This window comes from Nelusetta ayraudi, unplaced genomic scaffold (genome assembly GCF_046127955.1).
Source record: "Nelusetta ayraudi isolate G7.1 ecotype Tasmania unplaced genomic scaffold, CSIRO-AGI_Nayr_v1 ptg000011l, whole genome shotgun sequence".
NCBI lineage: Eukaryota > Metazoa > Chordata > Actinopteri > Tetraodontiformes > Monacanthidae > Nelusetta > Nelusetta ayraudi.
In genome coordinates, this window is record NW_027466061.1 from 13,668,640 (window position 1) to 13,688,303 (window position 19,664).

Consider the following 19,664-nt stretch of genomic DNA (forward strand, 5'->3'; position numbering starts at 1 on the left):
ACATTCAAGACATTATGAAATAATAATGTAACAATACCGGACAGAATTGTTTGCAATTATTCAACCACCTCGCCAGAACTACATTCAAACTATATACAGTATTATGCACTAAAAGTGCAAGCAGCTATTCAATCATCAAAACAACTCTGTGATAGGTAGTGATGATAATTTCTTTGTAACTAACCAAGTTCCAAAATCTAATATTTGTGAGCTAGACGCAGACAGTAACTCTGTAGCACTTTTTTTTTTTTTTTTTAACTTTTCCCAAAATTTCTGCTACGTCCAGCAGATGATACTCCAGGTGAAACCAAGTAACTGCGGTGAAACTGCTGTCTGTATGACTCCACCCAACTCAAAAAAGTACTTCTCACATTTGCTACATGTGTTATAGATACTTTAGACTGCAATTTCACTCACGCGCATCACCTCTGTGGAGAATTTTGCGCCCCGTATAAAACCTTTGTTTACGCCGCTGTTTCAAAGATGGTGCTGATTTATACTCGTCCCTGTTAGCTGTTTGAGTGACATGAAAACTGAAAATCCAAATCAGTCCTGCAGAGAAACAAAGACATGCAGCAACGGAGGTGTGGAGGGGATGATTCATCAAAACTTGACAATTGCATGCTTTACTGGGCCAGCTGAGGCGTACCGTTACTCAACAACACTACAGCAACAACCACAACGACATCATTAGGACTTAGCAGTTGTCTGCAGCCAAGCCAAGCTAGTCCACCCTCAGCAGCCACACTGGACCAACAATAGGCAGCAACGTTGATCCAGGCCAGCCGGGAAACTTCATTTGCATCTCGCAAGACCCAGACGACAAGCAAAGTCACCCCTCCCCTCCCCCACCCCCGGCCCGCCCTCTCCCTCGCGCACACACACGCACTTGCATGCCAGACGACCCCTTCACTGGCCTTGACCCATGAACTCCAGGCTCCTCTTTCACCTGCTACAACAGCTTTCATGCTAGCGAGGCTGTCTGGCCAACCGGCCCGACTGTTGTGCATATGTTACCGCCACATTCCCACGCTCCGCGCTCAGACCTCGGGAGACGAGACCTCTTCAAACACGTCTGTATTCACACGCCAAATAATGGAGATGGCCATTGTGTCTGAGTCTGGCTGTCGTCAAAGTGGCTTCAAACTTCTTATTTTTTTGATCCAAGTAAAATGCTCTCACTTCCTTTTGTCCTCTCAGACTCTCTCGCTCTCTGTTTAGCTTCGACAGAATGTTTTGTTTTTTTAACATGCACGTTAATGTCTCCTGCAATTATGAGGTGCGTTTCCTCCCAGAGCTGGCACGATGGCACTGTTTTATCGCTAAAGCTCCCCCTCCCCGTGTTCCTCTCCCCTCTCCTCGCTGTGTTGTTGTTGTTTTCTTTTCCGGCACATTAAGCGTAAGCTGGCAACTCTGCTCGCCTTCTCCTCCCACTTCCCGACTCTGTGCCAGCTGTGATTGGCTGGGAGCGGCTTTGCATCCTCACATTGGTCGGTGCGAGGGTACCAGCAAACAAGGATGCTACCGACACGAGGCGTCCAGTGCAGCGGGACCATTTTGAGCGTGGCTGTGAGAAACGGTTGCAAAGCATCCCTGCTCCTGCTCCTGCCCCTGCTCCTGCTCCTGCTCCTGCTCCTGCTGCTGCTCCTGCTCCTGCTGCTGCTCCTGCTCTGACACAGTGTGCACCACTTAGCGGGATTTTTGCTGCGATTGTGCGGGAGACCTCGAGATGAGGTGCAGAAGACGGTGACTGAATTTGTCCCGCCGCACAGCATATGGACGCTCCAAACTCGCTCTATGGAAATGGTCGAGACATAGACACACGTTTGCAAATGCAGACAACCCCCCCTCCCCCGACACACACACCCCACCCCCTCCCTGCCCGTCATTAATTGTTCCCCCTAAAACCAGACGCCCCCCCTCCCCTCCTTAAATAATAACCTCTTCACTGACGCCCTCTGCTCTCCCTCCTCTCCATCGTCCCCCCTCAGTCTAGACCTGGCAACCCTCTCTCTTCCTCTCGAACCAGACGCCCCAGCCCCCCCCCCCTCCCCCAACTCAAGCGCTTCCCCCCTGATCCCCCCGCCCATCCTCCCCCTCCTCCTCCTCCTCCTCCTGCTCTCCTCAGCTCCCACGACCGTCAGACAGACCCCATGATTCGCGTGACCGCCATTTTGCTGCCCACAGTAGACCAAACTGTACGGCACACAGCAGCTGCCTCCATGGGCGAATGCAAATACGAGTGCTGCATTGTTAGCCCGCCGCTCAGACGACTCTCATCGCATGAATTAACACCACCAATCCATAGCCCCAAACCAACACCGCCTCCCCCCCCCCAGCCCCTCAAAAAAACCTTAGACCGAAAAAAAAGAAAGAAGGAGAAAAAAAATCATGCTCAAAAAATGCAACCACAGAACATCGTTTTGCCGAAAACGCTGAGAACACAAGATGTCTGTTTTTTTTTTTTTTTTTTTTTTTTTTGGATTCTCTGCAAAAACAGCTTGGGCCGTTTTTGAGATATGAATGTGGAATATTTTTGTGTCCTTCCACATACTTTGGTAATTAGCACTGACACAACGCTTCACAGCTTCCATCCAGCGCTCCCTCATTTCTGCACTGTGCCACTTATTTGTGTCACGCAGCCCCCTTTTCTTAGCAAAATCAGCCACCCCATGATTTGTTCAGTGCCCATGGTAAACAGACACCATGAAAATGACACTATTATGGTCTGTCTGTCTGCAGTTTGTTGGGCCTATGCATCCCTTTTTAATTAGAGTCTGTGCACAGGACTGAGCTCCTGTGTTTGCTTAACGCTTCCGTCAGTGCATCACGTACGGCCGCAAACTGAAAAAAAAAAACCAAAAGACAGACGCTGCTGGTCTGCATGCGTGACAAAGCGCTATCTGTTTTCTCCCCCCCCCCCCTTCCAAACAAGCTCAGCTTAATCTTTTGTACAGTGTCACATTTGCATGTCCGGGAATCACATGCCGCCGTGCCATATGGCGCCACGGTGACCAGACTGGATCTCGCATCCAAGACATTTAAGATGCATTTCCGAGGCTGCAGTGGCCGCAGCACGACAGAAAAAAACAAACACGCTTCGAGCGCCACGCCGTTCGTGCCCGCCCGCCCGCCCGCTACGACGTGTTAACAGAAGCAATTAGCCAGCAGCAAGCCGGCGACGCTGCCGGTTGAAGGTTATGCAAATGCAATTAGACTTGATTTGCATCAGGCAACAGTTAACGGACGCACAGATGGCAGACAGACAGAGGCATGCGCGCCATCTTTGGCAGGGCGCAGCGACTGGCAGCCATTTTGTCGAAAGCCGTGCCCGTCTGGAGGGAAGCGACCGCTGCCGCTCCGCTGTGACGACGGCGCCGCTGTTGACGCTTTCAAGGCCGAGCACATACGGTCCATTCAAATATGCCTGGACGCGGCTCCACAAGGCATATACACGCAGCGTGTCCCGTTTCATTCGGGTTAAAATGTTCGGATTATTGTGGAATGTCATTATTCAAGAAGCTTAATGAGAACATTTTAATTAACCCGCCGCCCTTGAGACATTGGAAAAAAAAATAGAAGAAGTCAGGGACGCATATTTTATGGCTGCAATAATTCACACTCGTGCACACAATTGGAGGGGATGTGCCAGGTGACAAGAGCATGTTGAGAGTTGTTCACGAGAGTGGAAAATGTGGAGTGCCAAAGAGAGATACTTGCCATTTTACCATCTCCTCCACGAGGCTGGAAGGTCTCTGCGCTCCAGGATCCTCTGCTCTGTCTCTCTCTCTCTTTCTCTCTCTCTCTCTCTGTGGTTAAATCAGTGCTTTTTTTTTGGCGGGGGGGCGGGGAAGGGTTGTTGTGGTTGTGGAAGTTTGAAAATGAATACCAAATATCGTGGAGGAACGAAAAGACCATCGCACTTCATGTGCCGGCGCTTGGTGGTTTTTTAACAGACACATGTCTACAGGTCACCATAGTAACGGCAAGCCGAGGGTGGAAGAGAAAATAAAGATTGCACTGTCTCTTTGTCAAATGTAAAAACTGGCTGGGGAATAAACAAAGGGCGAGTTGAGGATGGAGAGTGAGTCAAAAGCAGAACTCCCAAACTGGTTTTAAAACAGCCAGAAGCGGAGGGTGGGAGATATGTCAATCTTAAGAAGGACGGGAAAAATCAAGAGAAAGAAACATCCCCCTCGGCGCTCTCTTAACATTCTGTGTATTGGGTATTATTTGGGGAGCGATCGCCCGCAGCAGAACCACACACAGCCAGCGGAGATCGGGACTGAGGTCCGGTCCGAGGAGCTGGGGCTGCAGCTGAGAGGGCCATGCAGGGCCTGTCCTTTGGAAGTCTGCGGGCCCCGGGGCCACAGACTAACGCAGGAAACCCCACTCAGAGCCGCGCAGCCTCTGTGTTGCGTATTGATTTCTCCTGCATGCCGGTAGCTCCAGAGGTGCTTCGAGCCTTCAGGGACCTTCTCCATCCTTCCCGGCCCACTCACTAGCTCCCCGCCCGGGCTTCGCTGTCTCTGCTGGACCCTTGGATGGAGGTACGGGGCCACAGGAGGAGAGGAGGAAGAGCAGAGCCCGTGGCGATGATGATGAGCTGCACCGGGTCTCCGAGTTCAGTCATCTAGCAGCTTTTATCCAGCCTTCCAACCACCCACCCTTGTTTCCATCTGAAAAAAGGGAAAATAGAGTGTTTTTCAAAATCTCACCTTTGGCATTCAGAGTCCCTCCGCTCAATGCAAATGCAAATGTAAACACTAACACTTTGATTAAAAATATGTGGAAAGAAAACACCAACTTGCTCTTTTGTAACCTGCCCCAAGGCGCTCGCTGCTATACAGAAACAAATAAAAATGCTGGGCATACAGTAAGAAGCAGGCGCATCCGCCTCACTTATTATTCCAAAACGTGTTTCCAGAAATAAAAGATCATTTACTTTAAAATCCGTCATTATGTGTCAAAATTTCAACATCACATGCTTTTATCAGAAAAAGGACCTTCTATCGTCGATTCCTTCTTTGCAAATGTCCTCGAAGCCTCCCGAACCCCGTTATCATGCTAATACAATATGGTCCTCAATGTGTTGCTTTGTTCTTTCCATAAGTAAATACAATGTGCGGTGCAGTGCAGGGGCCTCCTGCAGTAGCTGTGTACACACTGCCATTGTCAAACCATCCACAGAGACGCATTTAGACCAAAATTAATAGAAAACAAAACAAAAAAAAAGTAGCAGGTTGAAGCGGTTAGTTGTCCTGATGGTTTGTCTGCAGTTCTGTGAATGTTTTCATCACATAAGGGAAATGTGTGCGTGCGTGTGTGTGTGTGTGTGTGTGTGTGTGTGTGTGTGTGTGGTGGTGGGGGGTTTGGGGGCAGCCCTTGGCTTGGCCTGTGCAGGGGAGTGATGTGGGGTGAGGCTGGGTGAGGCGGAGGAAGATTCAGACACAATGCCCCCATTGAGAGGGTTCAGACATGGGTGTTAACTCCCCATTCCTTCACACACAATAGGGCCCCCCAGTAGAGCCGGCGCAGGGGGACAATGTTGGTTCAGGGCAGCCGCTCTGCTCGGACGGAGAGGAGAAAAAAAAGAAAAAGAAGGGGGCTGCATTATCAAGATGGGGTGAAGATGGAGGCGAGGATGGGGGGAGATATGGTGGATGGGAGATGGAGGAATATGTTTGTGTATGACCAGAGTGGGGCGGTTGGTGAGCGTAGGGGAGGAGGAAGGCAACTCGAGATTAAAAAACACAGAAAGATGACGACGCGCGCGCGCACACACACGCACACACACACACACACACACACACACACACACACACACACACACCACATCTTAGAGGTTGGATACATTATTATTCAAATAATGGAATATTTGCTGCGATTCTGTTTGAGTGTCTGTCTGGCTATGTAGGTCACCTGTCTGGGGTTCTGTTCATTTTCTTGTACTTGCAAATAATTTTGACGTCAACTTCAACTGTCCGTAATGAAATAATGGGATGAATGATGAAGCAATTGTGCTTCCAGAATTACAAAAACAATAACTAGTCATGTCATTAGAAAAACGCCTTGTGTGTGTGTTTTATTCCCTCCTAACCCTGTGGATCAGCGTGAAGACTTTGTTGGTTGTCGGTTTAATGTACAACAGTACAAGAGTGTTTTGCTTTTCTTGTTTATGCATATTTTTTTCCCAAGAAAATGTGCTGTTTATTTCTTTGATTACATGCTTGCACAAATTAGCATTTTAATTTAGGAGTAAAAAGTCAAATTTAATCAAAATAAACATTTTAAGATGATCTTTGGGCCAGATCTGAGAACAGCGCAGCTCCTCTCCAAATAGAAGGCGCTCAGACTGATGCTTTTTTCCTTCTAAACAAAACGATGCAGCAATTAAAATATTTGCGATTTACTTACTAAAACGCATCTCTCTTTTTTTTTTATTTAAAAAGCCACCTTTTTATATATAACCTTGTACTTTTCTCCCTGTTTTTTGTCTCTCCTGCTCTTAGCAAGCATTTTTTTTTTTTTTACTTTCACTTTAGCATAATTGTGAAAAACATTTCTCTGAAAGCCAAAATGCTGCTTGACATGAAGCGGGGAAATGTGTCTATTTCTGTACCCGTCAAACACTTCTGCTGAAACAAAGGCTTCAGCTGCGACTTTGATATCCTACGTGTGCGCGAGAGGGTGAACTCGACGTGTGGAAGTGGCTCGCGTTCGCGAGCCGAGAACGGAAAATCACAACCCCCAGTGACTTCAGCAAAAAAAAAAAAAAAATTAAAGACTCTAAAGACCGTAAAGCAAAGCAGAGGCTTGTTATAGACTCAAAGGTTGTAAAGCGACACTGTCGTGGGAGCAAAGCTTGACGGTGTTAACAAGACTGCCTGCGATGGGAGACTTTATTTTCCCCTCTTTTCTCCAGGTGAGATCTCGTTTTGGCTTGTCGAGAGAGCTGTCTGCTTAAAATCTATAAAGTTTAGGTGCGTTTGAGGGCCTGTGAGGTGGTATAGACGGCTGCGTGGAGCGGGGGGTGTTTACGGAGATCCTGTGTCTCTTTAGGAGTCTAATAGAATCCTGCGTGTGAAGTGGGAGCTCATTGTGGCTGCATAAAGGATTACACTGTTAAACTGGTAAAACAGGGGAAGGAGTCCAAACACTCTACCTCCTATAGAGAGCCAATGAACCATTGAACAATGACAGGGGTGGCGGCGGCGGCGAGACTTTGCTGCAAGCTGACTCATTTTATAGACGAAAAAGAGACCAAGTGACAGGCGGAAAGTAGCGCGAGGGAGGCAGAGGAAACAGATAAGGGGAGTTCATAAACGTGCGCGAGCCCGGGCGAGAAAGGCTAGAAATGCGGCGCAGAGAGGAGAAGGGAAGCGGAGGGGCGACGCATTGGGCGGCGGTCTCAGTGGTGGAGGGTAATACGGGCAAATGATGTCTGTCCTGCATGTCCGTCTGCATCCTGAGTGACAGTTTACAATCTCTGAGGCAGCAGGCAGGCCCAGCAGGTCGGCTCTTTGCCTCCGCACAATCCCTCATTTCCCAACCTATTTTTTCCCCCCGCCTCTCTTTCCATCTCCACCTCTGGCTCTCATCTGCTTCCAGCCATCTCTAATCTCCCTCCATCGCCGGCACCACCTCTCCTCTGCATTTTCCCCCTGCACGTTTCAAAACATCCTATTTACCCCATGTTTTACAGGCTGGCCAACAAGTAAATGAACCTGTAAAGTTGCAAAAATAATTTCTGCTTCGTCCGTGTCATGCTTTGTATTTTTATTTTATTTTTGTTTTAGCTTCAATTTCATAAGATCATTCTATCCGCACACCCTGCAGCCATTTTGGGGGGAAACTGTTAGCTCTGAAAGCTCAGTCTTAGGCTAGCTTTCTTTCAGGCAAATACGTTTGATGAATTTTCGAGCTGACTTTTTTTTTCTCCCCAGGAAACAAATTTTCCGCCTCAGTCTTCTCCACTTTATCGGCTGTTGAAAAAACAAAATCCTCTGAGGGGTTTTATTGGTGTCACTGCAAATTTCCGAGGCGAGGAAAATCCTGCTGCAGTGTTTGATGAGCACGATGACCCCCGTATATTTCCCACAGTTTGCACAGACAACCGGGCGAGGTGGGGGGAGTGGTGGTGGTGGTGGTGGGGGGGTGTCATTCTCCTCTCATCTGCTGTTCAAATGGAAAGCACCCTGGGCATAATGCATCATCTGCATTCGACAACCGGCGACGCTGGAAAAGCTGCTCGCTCCCGCTCTCGTCGCTCTCCACATCTCCATTCCTTCAAAGGATGCCGAGTGTGCATTCAAACAGCAGGATACGCACTCAGCTAACAAACCTCATTAATGGCCCATACACACTCTCTCTATGCAGGCAGTAGCTGTCACACATCCCCTCTTAATGCACACACTGGTGGCCACACTGACCACGACAAAGCATCTTTACAGAGCTAATTAGGAGGGTACCCCCACACTGTTTGAGGCTCATCTGAATAGGAGGGACGATGATAACAAGGAAGGGAGAAAGAGACAGAGAAGGAGGGACGGGCGGGAGAGAAAGGAGGGGAGAAGGAGTCGGCGCGAGCGAGCCAGAGAAAGGAGAGAAAGGATGCTTGCTAATACACTCAAAGAGATAGCGGGCATGGCGGTCCCGGCGCAGAATATAAGAAAGCAGCTTGAGCGGGCAGGGGGAGCCGAATTAGTGCGACTCCGTTCTGTGTTGTAGGTCTGATGCGAGCTTGCGACGGGGAGGCAAAGGGTGGCGGCGGCAGCGGTGGTGGCGGTGGGGTGGGTGGCAGCGCTGTACCGATTTGATTGGTGTGCCAGTGTCTTGTGAGCAAGAGGAGGAGAGAGAGAGAGGCAGAGAGATAGAGAGAGAGGAAGGGATGGGTGTGACACAAGCATCATGAGGAAAGCCGCTGTGGTGGGGTGGGGTGAGGTGGGGTGGAGGAGGTGCTGCTGACAGGGACAAGGTTTTGAAAATGGGAAGCTGTTGCCCTTAAACACAAGAGAACGGCAGGAGAAAAATACAAAAAAATCCCACTCAGATACATTCCATTGACCGGCAATGCAGCAAAAAAAACAAAAACAAAAAAAAAATCAAAAACCCAAATAAACAGCTCATGCCTTTGTCTGTTGCTTCCAGTTCATGCTAGCGCTTCTTTGCAGGATGACAATAAGTGTCCTTTGTCTAAATTCCTCTAACACACCTCCAAATATGTCACATCAAACTCTTTCTTTTGTACGACCCTGAAGCTGACCACAGTCTCTCTCTCTCTCTCCCCCTCTGTGTGTGTGTGTGTGTGTGTGTGTGTGTGTGTGTGTGTGTGTGTGGGGGGGGGGGGGTCAGACATTGTCAGTGAGAGTCTGGGTTCAAGCACAAGGGCAAGTTTATCTTCACAGACTGAACAAATTGAACAGTTGCAGCAGCGAAGTCTCCACCACGGCTTCAAAACTGCGCCTTCAAAGGTGTAAGATTTTAAGAGATCTATAATTTATTGAAAAAAAATACACAAATTTGTTTTTCAATTATGTCACTATAAATAACATTTAAAAAAAAATGTTGTTAGCACTTATGCATTTGTATTTACAAAACAGAGGGTCCACTATAAGGAGGCAGCCATATTGCATCATCGGAAAATATTTGAGATCAAATGGGATTTTTTTTTCACATTGTTTGTAGAATGCTTTTTTTTTTTAAACTATCATTTAACACGACTAATCCTAAAAGCTGTGCCTCTCAATGAAAATGTTGAGAACCAGTGGGTTGTACAGCTCAGCAGCAGCCCCTTTAAAATATGACAGGTGCGGCCTAAATAATGTACGGAACAAAAGGGAAAAAGAAGAAGAAGAAAGAAATTCACGACGGAGCCTCTTTTAATCCTTCAACAGAAATTTTGAGTTCAAGTTGAAGTTACAACTCAATTGTTGCCCCATCAGGTGCACCAGCACTTGATGACAGCGCAAAGCATTCTGGGAGAATGGCAGGTGTCCCCCCGGTGTCGGCGAGCTTCCCAGACAGCTTGTTAATTTGCACAACTTTTACACACACACACACACACACACACACATCTCTCCCGCTCGATCAGCGTGCCCGCCCGCCCTCACACACACACACACACGCATGTGTATGTATGCGTGTATATATTAGCGACGGGACTTGACCCTAGCGAGCCGCGCCACTGTTTTGCGTCTTGCTGGGCGTGGGAAAAAGACGGGACCCCTTTTCACAGCTGCCTTGGCCGAGGCCGGGGCTGCTGGGGGCCCCCCGAACCCCCTTCCACACAAGCCTCCCGTCCCCCCTTGTCCCACTTCCCCTCCCTCCACTCCCACCCTATTCAGACTCCGGCCTACTTGCTTTCAAAAGCGGGACCCCCTTCCCAGCCCTTCATAAATACATCTCATTATTCAGGCCCTCGTTTGCATAGGGATTCCAAAGAGATCTCCACCAGGCTCGTGAGGCCTGAAGCTCCTCAGCCTTTTGGACCGCACAAGTGCACATTTCGACTTAGTAATCTCCCTGTGTTAATATTTGTTTTAAGGCGATGTGCGCACGCTTACAACCACCATTTTGCCGGTGCCACGACCGTTTTTTTCTGTACATTTCCCTCCCGATTTTTTTTTTTTAAATCAGTCTGTCAAAAATGAGTGAAAACAAGACCGGTGGAAAAAAAGTTGAGCGTGACTATTAGCAGGCGCTTTGCTCGTCTGTATTCCATCTGCCACCGGCTATTGTACAGTGCCTCGTGCACGCACGCACGCACACACACACACACACACACACACACACACACACACACACACACGCACACACGCACACACACACACACACGCTCTTAAACCCCTCTACAACACACCTACCCCCCTCCCCCACACACCACATCCCCCCATCCCCTGCAATGCATTACTGCAGAGATTTATCTCCTATCAGCCTGTATAATACTGAGGTTATAATTTACATCCACTTTGGAAAACAGCAGCACAGGCCGCTCCTTGCATATGCTAATACAAAGCTTGGGAAAATCTGGGCGACTCAAAGAACTCCATAGTAAATTTGAATAACTGAGCTTTATGTTAAGCTTCAAGGTTGTGGAACCATGAAGGTTTGACCTTGCAAACAATGTCTATTTATTGTTTAATTCCGAATGCTGCAGTTTGAGGGAGGTTTTTGGAGGGAAACCTTCCTCGGAATGGGTTCTGTTTCCACGATGCTGAAATGTCCGTAATAAAATATTACCAGCTTCCGTTTCATATTAAAAATAAATAAATCATATTAATAATTTTAGGAGACTTCAATTTTTTGTAAAATTCAATTTAATGCCTAGGTGAAAGCAAGAACTTAGCAACATGCCAATCATCCTTAAAAAAAAAAAGCTGTTCCCTGCAATTCAACGGTACTTTCACAATTTCAAATCGCACTGCTGTCGCCATGTAACACGCACACCATACCTTTATGCAAATTGATGCTTTTGCTAACAGTAATCAGCTGCGTTCTGACAAGGGGAGCGTGTCGCGTTAGGGTATTAGGGCCAAAAAGGACACAGCCACCCAAACACTCTTTCCACATGAGCAGGTCCAAACCTCGGCGGCGACTCTCTCCTAACGGGATAAAGGACCGCAGCGAAGATTACACGGCCACCTCCCCTACACCTACCGCACACTCTACCTGACAAATGGGATCACAGTGTTTAAAGGGATAAAACGCTGAATGTACGAGAATGAAAGAGAGACGCCAGTGTGTGTCTACATGCGCGTGTGTGCGTGCGCGCGCACACTGTGGAGGATGTGGAGTGATACACAATGGAAAAAATGGTAATACTTCAAAGGAATGATGGAATTCAACATGGAAGCCTTAGCTCACTAGCTCAAATCACAGCGTTCACACTCTGTGGCTGCAGGCTACAGTCTATTGCAGCCCCCACATTTTATGTATATATATTTTGATATATACATGGATGATATAAAATTGACATTTACACAAGGGGTGAATAAAAAGCAGCAGTAAATGTCCCTCTTATTGCCTCCCTCTTTCACTAAAAACACAACGGCAAGGATTTACAGCACGCTTAAAAATCATTTTGGTGACAGAATAGAATGCCCACAAAAATCTCATTTGTTGAATTTAGATCCAAACTAGCATTTTTAAAATTTACACACACACACACACTTATACTGCCAAGTCCATCCACACAGGCTACCAAACAGCCAGCAGTGCTGCCACATCGCCTGCTTAAAGCTCTGCTGAACTGTACACACAGGCCTCCAGCGCCTCAAAAGTTATAGCACAGAATAAACAAACAACTCCGGAATTTCGGCAACTTCGGGGCTCTTTATGTAATGGCTGAAGCCGATGGCCAGGCGCATGTGTTGGAATATTTACCTGCAGGCTGATGGATGGTCGTCGGCCAGTCTGGCGGCTGCTTGTCTTCACTGAGAGATGATCCATGACAATCTGGCTGACCCTCGGATTTCTTCCTGTAAAAAGAAGAGTTGTGAATTAGTGAGTGAATGAACTGGTGGTTTTTCTTTTAAAAATACAATGGATTAAATTGTTACGGCAGCTCTCTGCTGAATGAATCTACGCAAGTCCAAGCGCAAATCTGTGATCTTGCAACCGGCAGCACTTGACAAAACCGATGTTTGCCATTGTAAGCTTCAATATATTTTCTAAAGTATGAACAATACGCTGAGTTTTATTTATTTATTTTTTTTAAAGCAGAGAACCAAAAAAATGTTGCATAACATCAGATAGGAAAGCGAGACAAAAATCTGCACCACAACGCCTCTGTTTGCCAGCATCTGGGCCTAGTTGCTAAACTACCAGAACCCTGGATTAAATCTGAAAAATCTCGGACTCAAATTTAGCAAAAGAAAAAAGACTCCTAATCACCATAACAACATATTGTTCCGCTACAAAATGGAGGGCATGATGTACACATGGGTTCTGGCATGCCAACCCTAGCCTAACCCACGCAGTCATACACCGCCATCCAGGCTTCTCTTGTTTAACGGTGCACATCAAATATTGTCAGTCATGGTCTAAGTAGAGCATGCTGGGACTTGAGGGATATTCAGTCATCTCCGAGGCTTGCTGATTCTGATCTAAGAATAGATCAAACTCTGAGCCCATGTCCTATTTTGTTCTTATCTGGCAGGCAAGTGCGAAGAAAGAAAGAAAAAAAAGCGCAAAGAAAATAATCCACACAAATTCGAACACATCTGCCATGTCCAAAACAGATTTGGCGCCACTGATGAAAGCACGATTGAAACGGGAGCTGAGAATGACGGCTCAGCCCTCTTTTTCTTTTTCTCCCAACGACTGATGCAACATGATTTGGATGCGCTGTGCCCGGAAGGTTCTGGTCAGGCTAGCAGAGAAAGATGAGCAGCACCAAAAGTGGTGGACACTGAAATAAAAACGCTGTGATCAGGTCTTCTCTCAGCATCGTCTTCCTCTTCTTCCTCTTGCGCCAAATTATGTACATGCATACCCAATTATACATCACACTCCCTAATGTCAAAGTTAATTACAGCCAGGGGACATCACTTACAATACACTAGTCATAAAGGAAGCAGGCAGGAGCAGGAGCCAGGAAGTCTACGCTGCTGGTTTGTAGCTCACATCATTTCATCAGCTAAATTATTATTATCAGCCGAGACACGAGGCTACTTCAACGTCTGGGCCTGTACAGGAACAAGAAGGGGGGGAAAAAAACCCTACCACAACCAACATGTGAGATCCCGATGATTTGATGCTGCTGCCAGCACCGTCACGTGAGCCCCGGATGGACCAATGACGTGGGTTCTTTAACTATTTCTATCCGAGCCCTCTGATGTTAATGTTACAGCACCCACGCAGCATCTACACAGCTGCGCGCACCGAGGTCACTGAGTGTGCGTGCGTGCATGCGCGCGCGCGTGAGTCTCTCCACGTGCAGCGCTCTCCCCGTGCGAACAGCTGATTTAATGATGCCCAATAGGCCCGAGCATCGCCGCGACCGCCCGTCACACGAGCCTCCGGAACACCCCCGCCCCTCGGTGGCACCTCAGTGCGTGCCAGCTCCGGTCCTGAGGTGATCAGAACCGGCTGCGTCCCTCCAACCCTGCACCGACTCCGCCGCCGCCTCCTCCTCCTCCCCCTCCAGCTCCTCTTCCTCGGTCTCCTCCACCTCGGCAGCGGCTGGCGTGCAGCCTCCCTCAGCATCCGACCCTCCAGCTTCCTCCTCCTCCTTTGCGCCGCTGATGCTGTTGCCAGCTCCGGCATCATCATCATCATCTTCTTCCTCCTCCTCTTCCATCCTGCACCTCCATGCCGAGAAGGAGGACCCGGCGTGCTCCGAAGTGCTCGGCGTCAGTTCGTACTTTCGGTTCTCTAGCTTTATGAAATTAAAACTCATACAGCTAGATAACCAAAGACACAAACTAACCCGTCGTCTCTTAAAGGGGACGCCGCTCCGCTTCCAAAACACACAACGATGGATGTGGGTACGGACGGATGGAGAGAGAGAGAGAGAGTGTGTGTGTGTGTTGGGGGAGAAACGAGAAACGGGGAGTAGAGGAGAGCACGCATTGATGGAGAGAGATCACGTGCACGCGCTTGGCCGCACGCACGCACGCACGCAAAGCAACAACAAAGCTTTTGAATTACGTGATTTAAAAAAAAATAAAAAATCAATTAATTAATTTTTTAAAACAACGCCTCGCATCATGTAGTTTGATTGCAGGTGTATAGTGGAGTTGAAATAACGCAGCTTCTCTTGCAGCGATAAGCCTCGCGCTCAGTGACTGGGCCCCCGAAAATTCAACTTCGCTTCCCAAACGCATTTAAATACACGCACGCTGTACAGGCCGGGATTCCCCCACAAAAAAAATAACAAAAAAAAAGAAAAGAAAAAAAAAGTCATAATTATAAAATAAATGTTCCTTTTTTAGATTTGTATGCACTTTGCCAAAATTAGATGCATGAATGTGAGATATTATTCTGCCGCACCAGGCCTCCCAGCAAAGTTCCCATCACACTCAGTTTGTTGTCTTTAACCTTGATTCTGCCACTTCTATCACAAAGCTGTGAGAAATGCAGTGTCACAGCACCAACAACAATCGTCGTGAAGATCACAAGCAGCGACGCAAAAACACCTCCATTCATTCATTCATTCATTCATTCAAAATTGAGCCTCTGCCCACATCACGTAGCTACAGCATCTCACTTACTTGCACATCAGGCTGAGCCCAAGTGTCTCCCAGCGGCTTCGCTGTCTGGCCGGCGGTGCAGGAGGAAGAAGGAAGAAGAGGAAGAGGAGAGGGAAGGATAGGCAGCGTTAGGGACGTCATGATGCAAAGTGTCCTATATGGTGCTATATGTGGAGCAGCATGTGCAGAGTCCCTGCCTGCCTGCCTCGCGCACACACGCGCGAGCTGCGACTGACAAGTGCAGAGAGTGCGCACGGTGAGCAGAGGGGATAAACTCCGCCTCGCGGGAGAGAGAGGGGTGGGGGTGGGGGTGAGGGAGAGGCGGGAATCAGCGCAGCCGATTTGAACATGAACAGAGGTGTGTGTGTGTGTGTGTGTGTGTGTGTGTGTGTTATTTAGGAGTAAAATTAGATTTAATTCACATTTTTTTCTGCCCACATTTTTGGCAGAAGCTAGACACAAATTCAACCGACTTGACAGATAATAAATACTACACACTGTTTCCACCTTTAAACAAGACGATTAAAAGCATCCCCTCCTCCTCTTCATCATCGTCATCATCATCATCATCATCATCATCATCATCATCATCGTCGTCGGCCTCAAAATCTGTCTGTCCTTCCTAAAAAAATAAGTCATCTGTAAGGTTGTAACTTTAACCTTAAAAAGCCACATTATATACTTTCCCTGGCATTTCAGTACTTGTCACTGCATCCCGAGACTGGATGGTGATTCAGATGGTAAAACGGGAATATTCATACAATCTAATCAGTGGTGCTGAAGCGTTTTCCACGCCTCCTCTGGTCGTGCAGAGCGCTGGAATTCAGAGTTCCTGTTCTCGTTTCAGAATAAGGGTCTGAACGCGTGTATGGCCAAAGCCCTGATAGCATATTCAGGCAATATCCACAACATCCAGCCTTAGCGATTGTGATATTGCGATATGATGGATATCAGAACTGAAAAGATGCGATAGTGTGCCGGATAACAATCGGACCCTATGATAAAAATGAGTCGTGGCCGAGACTGGGATCCCCAGCAGCATCTGGTGATCTCAAAGTTTGAAAAGGATATTTAAAAAGGTGCACATGTGTGTGTGTGTGTGTGTGTGTGTGTGTGTGTGTGTGTGTGTGTGTGTGTGTGTGTGTGTGTGTGTGTGTGTGTGTGCTAAAAGGTATGGAGAAAGCCACAGTGTGCCTTTCCGAACGGAGCTTGCATCAGATAGCACTTACATATCTGATTATTGCGCTTGGACAATCTGTTGGTATCGTGGAGGTGCAGCTCTGCTGTCAGGCTCCACTGTGTGGACCGGTGCATCATTTATAAGTAGATGTAATCAGCTGTGGCCCCCTGCCTCTGCCATCCTGTAATTGAACCTGGGCCACATTGTGCTGAGAGGAGCGGAAAGGCCCACGCCTTTTGGTTTTTCATAAAAATAAAATAGGAAACAAAAATCACGTTGTCTTTGATTGCGTGCATTGCTCCTGAGCATGCGCGATTTGAACCTCCACGCACACGTGCAGCACTTCGGGAGGATATTTGCAAGGCGAACCGCCTCCTTGCAGCCATGGAAAGGGAGGGGAGAAACAAAACAAGGGGAGACACTGTTTGTGCGAGGTAATACACGATCACCTGGGCCTTCACCGTCCTATCACAAATATCCACAAAGGCACCGATAGTTGGAATTTGTTAATATGACCAAAACGCAACGTTAAATTTCAGAGGCAGCCATAACATCTCTTGGTACATTTCGTTTGGAGTGACTGCACGTTTCAATCGGATTGGAATTATCACTGCAATTATAGAGTTTTGTAGCGGTGATGTCACACAGTGTGGCTTTGAATTATCGGTTAAACAAAGAGCAAACGTCTCCCCCCCTCTCTCACTGTGTGTGTGTGTGTGTGTGTGTGTGTGTGTGTGTGTGTGTGTGTGTGTGTGAGAACGCGCGTTCCCACTCGCAAGGATTTTCCCACAAACAAGTGACAGGGGAAAATTACCCCCGCCCCCCACCCCATTCGCCCCGCTTCCAACTCCCTTCTACCTCCTCCATGCACACACACACACACACACACACACACACACACACACACACACACACACAAAGAAAGAAAGAAAGAAAGAAGTCAACATCAAGTTCAACAACGTGCTGAAGAGACATTTACATGACAATCAGGTCTGGGATCCTGCGGCCCCCCCGCTCCTCCCCGCAAACACAGTCTGGCGTCAGCCGCACTACACTTTCCCAGGCTCACAACAATATCTCCCCGCTGAACTCTGCACTGCAGCGCTGCCCGCCCGGGGCCTCCTCCTCCTCCTCTTTTCTTCCTCCTCCTCCTCCTCCTTCTCCACCATCCCCACCGCCCTCACTGCACGAATACCTCTCACATGAGCACATGGCAGCCAGCAGAGGAGGGGTCTCATTACGTATTCGACAGTTTGCACAAACTTTAACGGAGGCTAATTGATTTGCTCCCGCACTGTAAATGCAAGTTTGGTTTTGCGCATTTACGTTTCCCCCCTCGTGATTTTAAAGTGAGTCCGTGCTGCTGCAACGGGATCTCGTGGATGTAGTAAATGTTGTAAATGATAATTACCATTTTTCTTTTTTAAATTTCGATTATGGTTCCGCTGTTTATGATATCTAAACAATTAAATTAAAATAAACCTGTACATTGAAATCTTGTAAGAGGCTTTAAAATACGTTGATCAGGCCAAGTAAATAGAACCGTAATTATTCAAGAGAATGATATAGCTGCAAGCAAAAAACAGGAATATGTTAAAATGAGCAAAACAATTCACACCAAACTTCTTTCGCCTTGATCTGACTATAAACTGACTTTTTAATCAGACTGACTAAAGAGAGCGCCAACATTTTTTCTTGCATATATAATAATAATAATGATAACAACGACAATTAAGAATAAAATATTGAATTATGAGACCGAAGAAAGGAAGTGAAAGGAAAAAAAAAACAGACCTGCCGTCCAGCGTGAAACAAAAAGTGAAACATGTTTTTCAGTAAAAATTTGAGCTATGCAGCCCCTGGTTTTACTTCCTGCACCATATCAAAACATTTGCAAACGGTAACAGGTTGGACAGTGTCAGAGCTGAGCAAGAAGGCAAGCGAGAGGAAGGAGGTTGATGATGATGGTGTTGAAGATTATCATGATGATGAGGAGGAGGGGGCGCGGCTCAGCTCAGGGCCTATCACGTTTGTCTAACCGGCCCGCGGATGTTTGGAAGCCCAATGAAGGCGGGTATAAAGCAGCCTAAGAGAAAGGGGCCTTTCATTTGATTATTTATTGTATTTTAAACAAATTAACGTTCACGTCCACGAGTTCCTCATTTTTCGAGCTCAAACTCTGCTGATGTTGTGTTATAACTTCGAGGTTCAACATCACGTGTTGTTGTTGTTTTATTTTAATGATGGCCTCTGATTTAGATAATAATTTAGAGATGCAGGCATCACGGAGCGTCTTTTATTTTGTCACGTAAGATTTCCTTAACGTTGTAAATCATCTCATCCTTTATTCTATTCATCCAGCGTTAATAATGTTTTTCACAGACTCATCATCAGTCAACCGTTATAATTTATAATAGTTTCTTCTAAATAATAACTGCTGGGTATTTTATCTTCTTTAAGTTTGTAATTGATATCTATTCATTTTTAGATTTAAATAAATTTTTTTTCACGTTTTGCTGCTCGGAAATACAGCTCAGCTGTCTGTGGAAATTGCCTTTTTATTTCTAGAAAATGTTTATTTTATATAATCTCAAAGATACACGTCTGGTTTAATACAGTTACAGTGAATCCCATTCATCTGCGGGGTGAAACAGCGCCACACCTCGGTGAGAAGGGTGGTGGATCGGTTAGTTTAAATCGTTCATATATGTAACATTGTAAAACATATTCATTTATTTACAGTATTTTTTATTTATTTTATTTATTTTTTTATTTTACTGTTTTAAACCTTTGTTTAATTTTATATAATTCATAGAGCAGATCCATTCTCAAAATAAAGATTCACCTGGTTCAGAAAAAAGTCCTAAATTCCAAAAAGACAATATGTTCATTTGAAGAATTTATACACCAATTAAACATTTTACCTTGGCATCTTTTCCCAAAATTGGAGATCTCATATTTGTCATAACGATTAAGAAAAATAAAAGAGAGACATCAATTCAGAAAAAAATTATATCTAAAACAAGATCTAAATCTAATAATAATAATAAAAAAATCTTCAAATGCAGTAAGACATGTATACAGTTTTTCAGCAATGATATAAGGTAAAATCTTTTCCATAATGTATATTTTAGTATTAATCCTAATTTATCAAATTTAATTTAGAATGATTCACCTGCGGAAGGTAACTTGGGACTGATTAATGTTGGCAGTTTGCAAAAATAATAATAATAATAATAATAATAATAATAATAATAATAATAATAATAATAATAATAATAATAATAATA

General features: G+C 46.3%; 1 long non-coding RNA gene across 1 annotated transcript; it reads right to left on the bottom strand.

Moving 5' to 3' along the window:
• Positions 1-2,656: 2,656 nt before the first annotated feature.
• LOC142885084 (uncharacterized) lies at positions 2,657-15,449 on the bottom strand. Its single transcript, XR_012926246.1, has 3 exons — positions 15,216-15,449; positions 12,385-12,479; positions 2,657-4,679 (listed from the first exon to the last, which is right to left on the bottom strand). It is a non-coding gene; the product is annotated as an uncharacterized LOC142885084 (long non-coding RNA).
• Between the last annotated feature and the right edge of the window lie 4,215 nt (positions 15,450-19,664).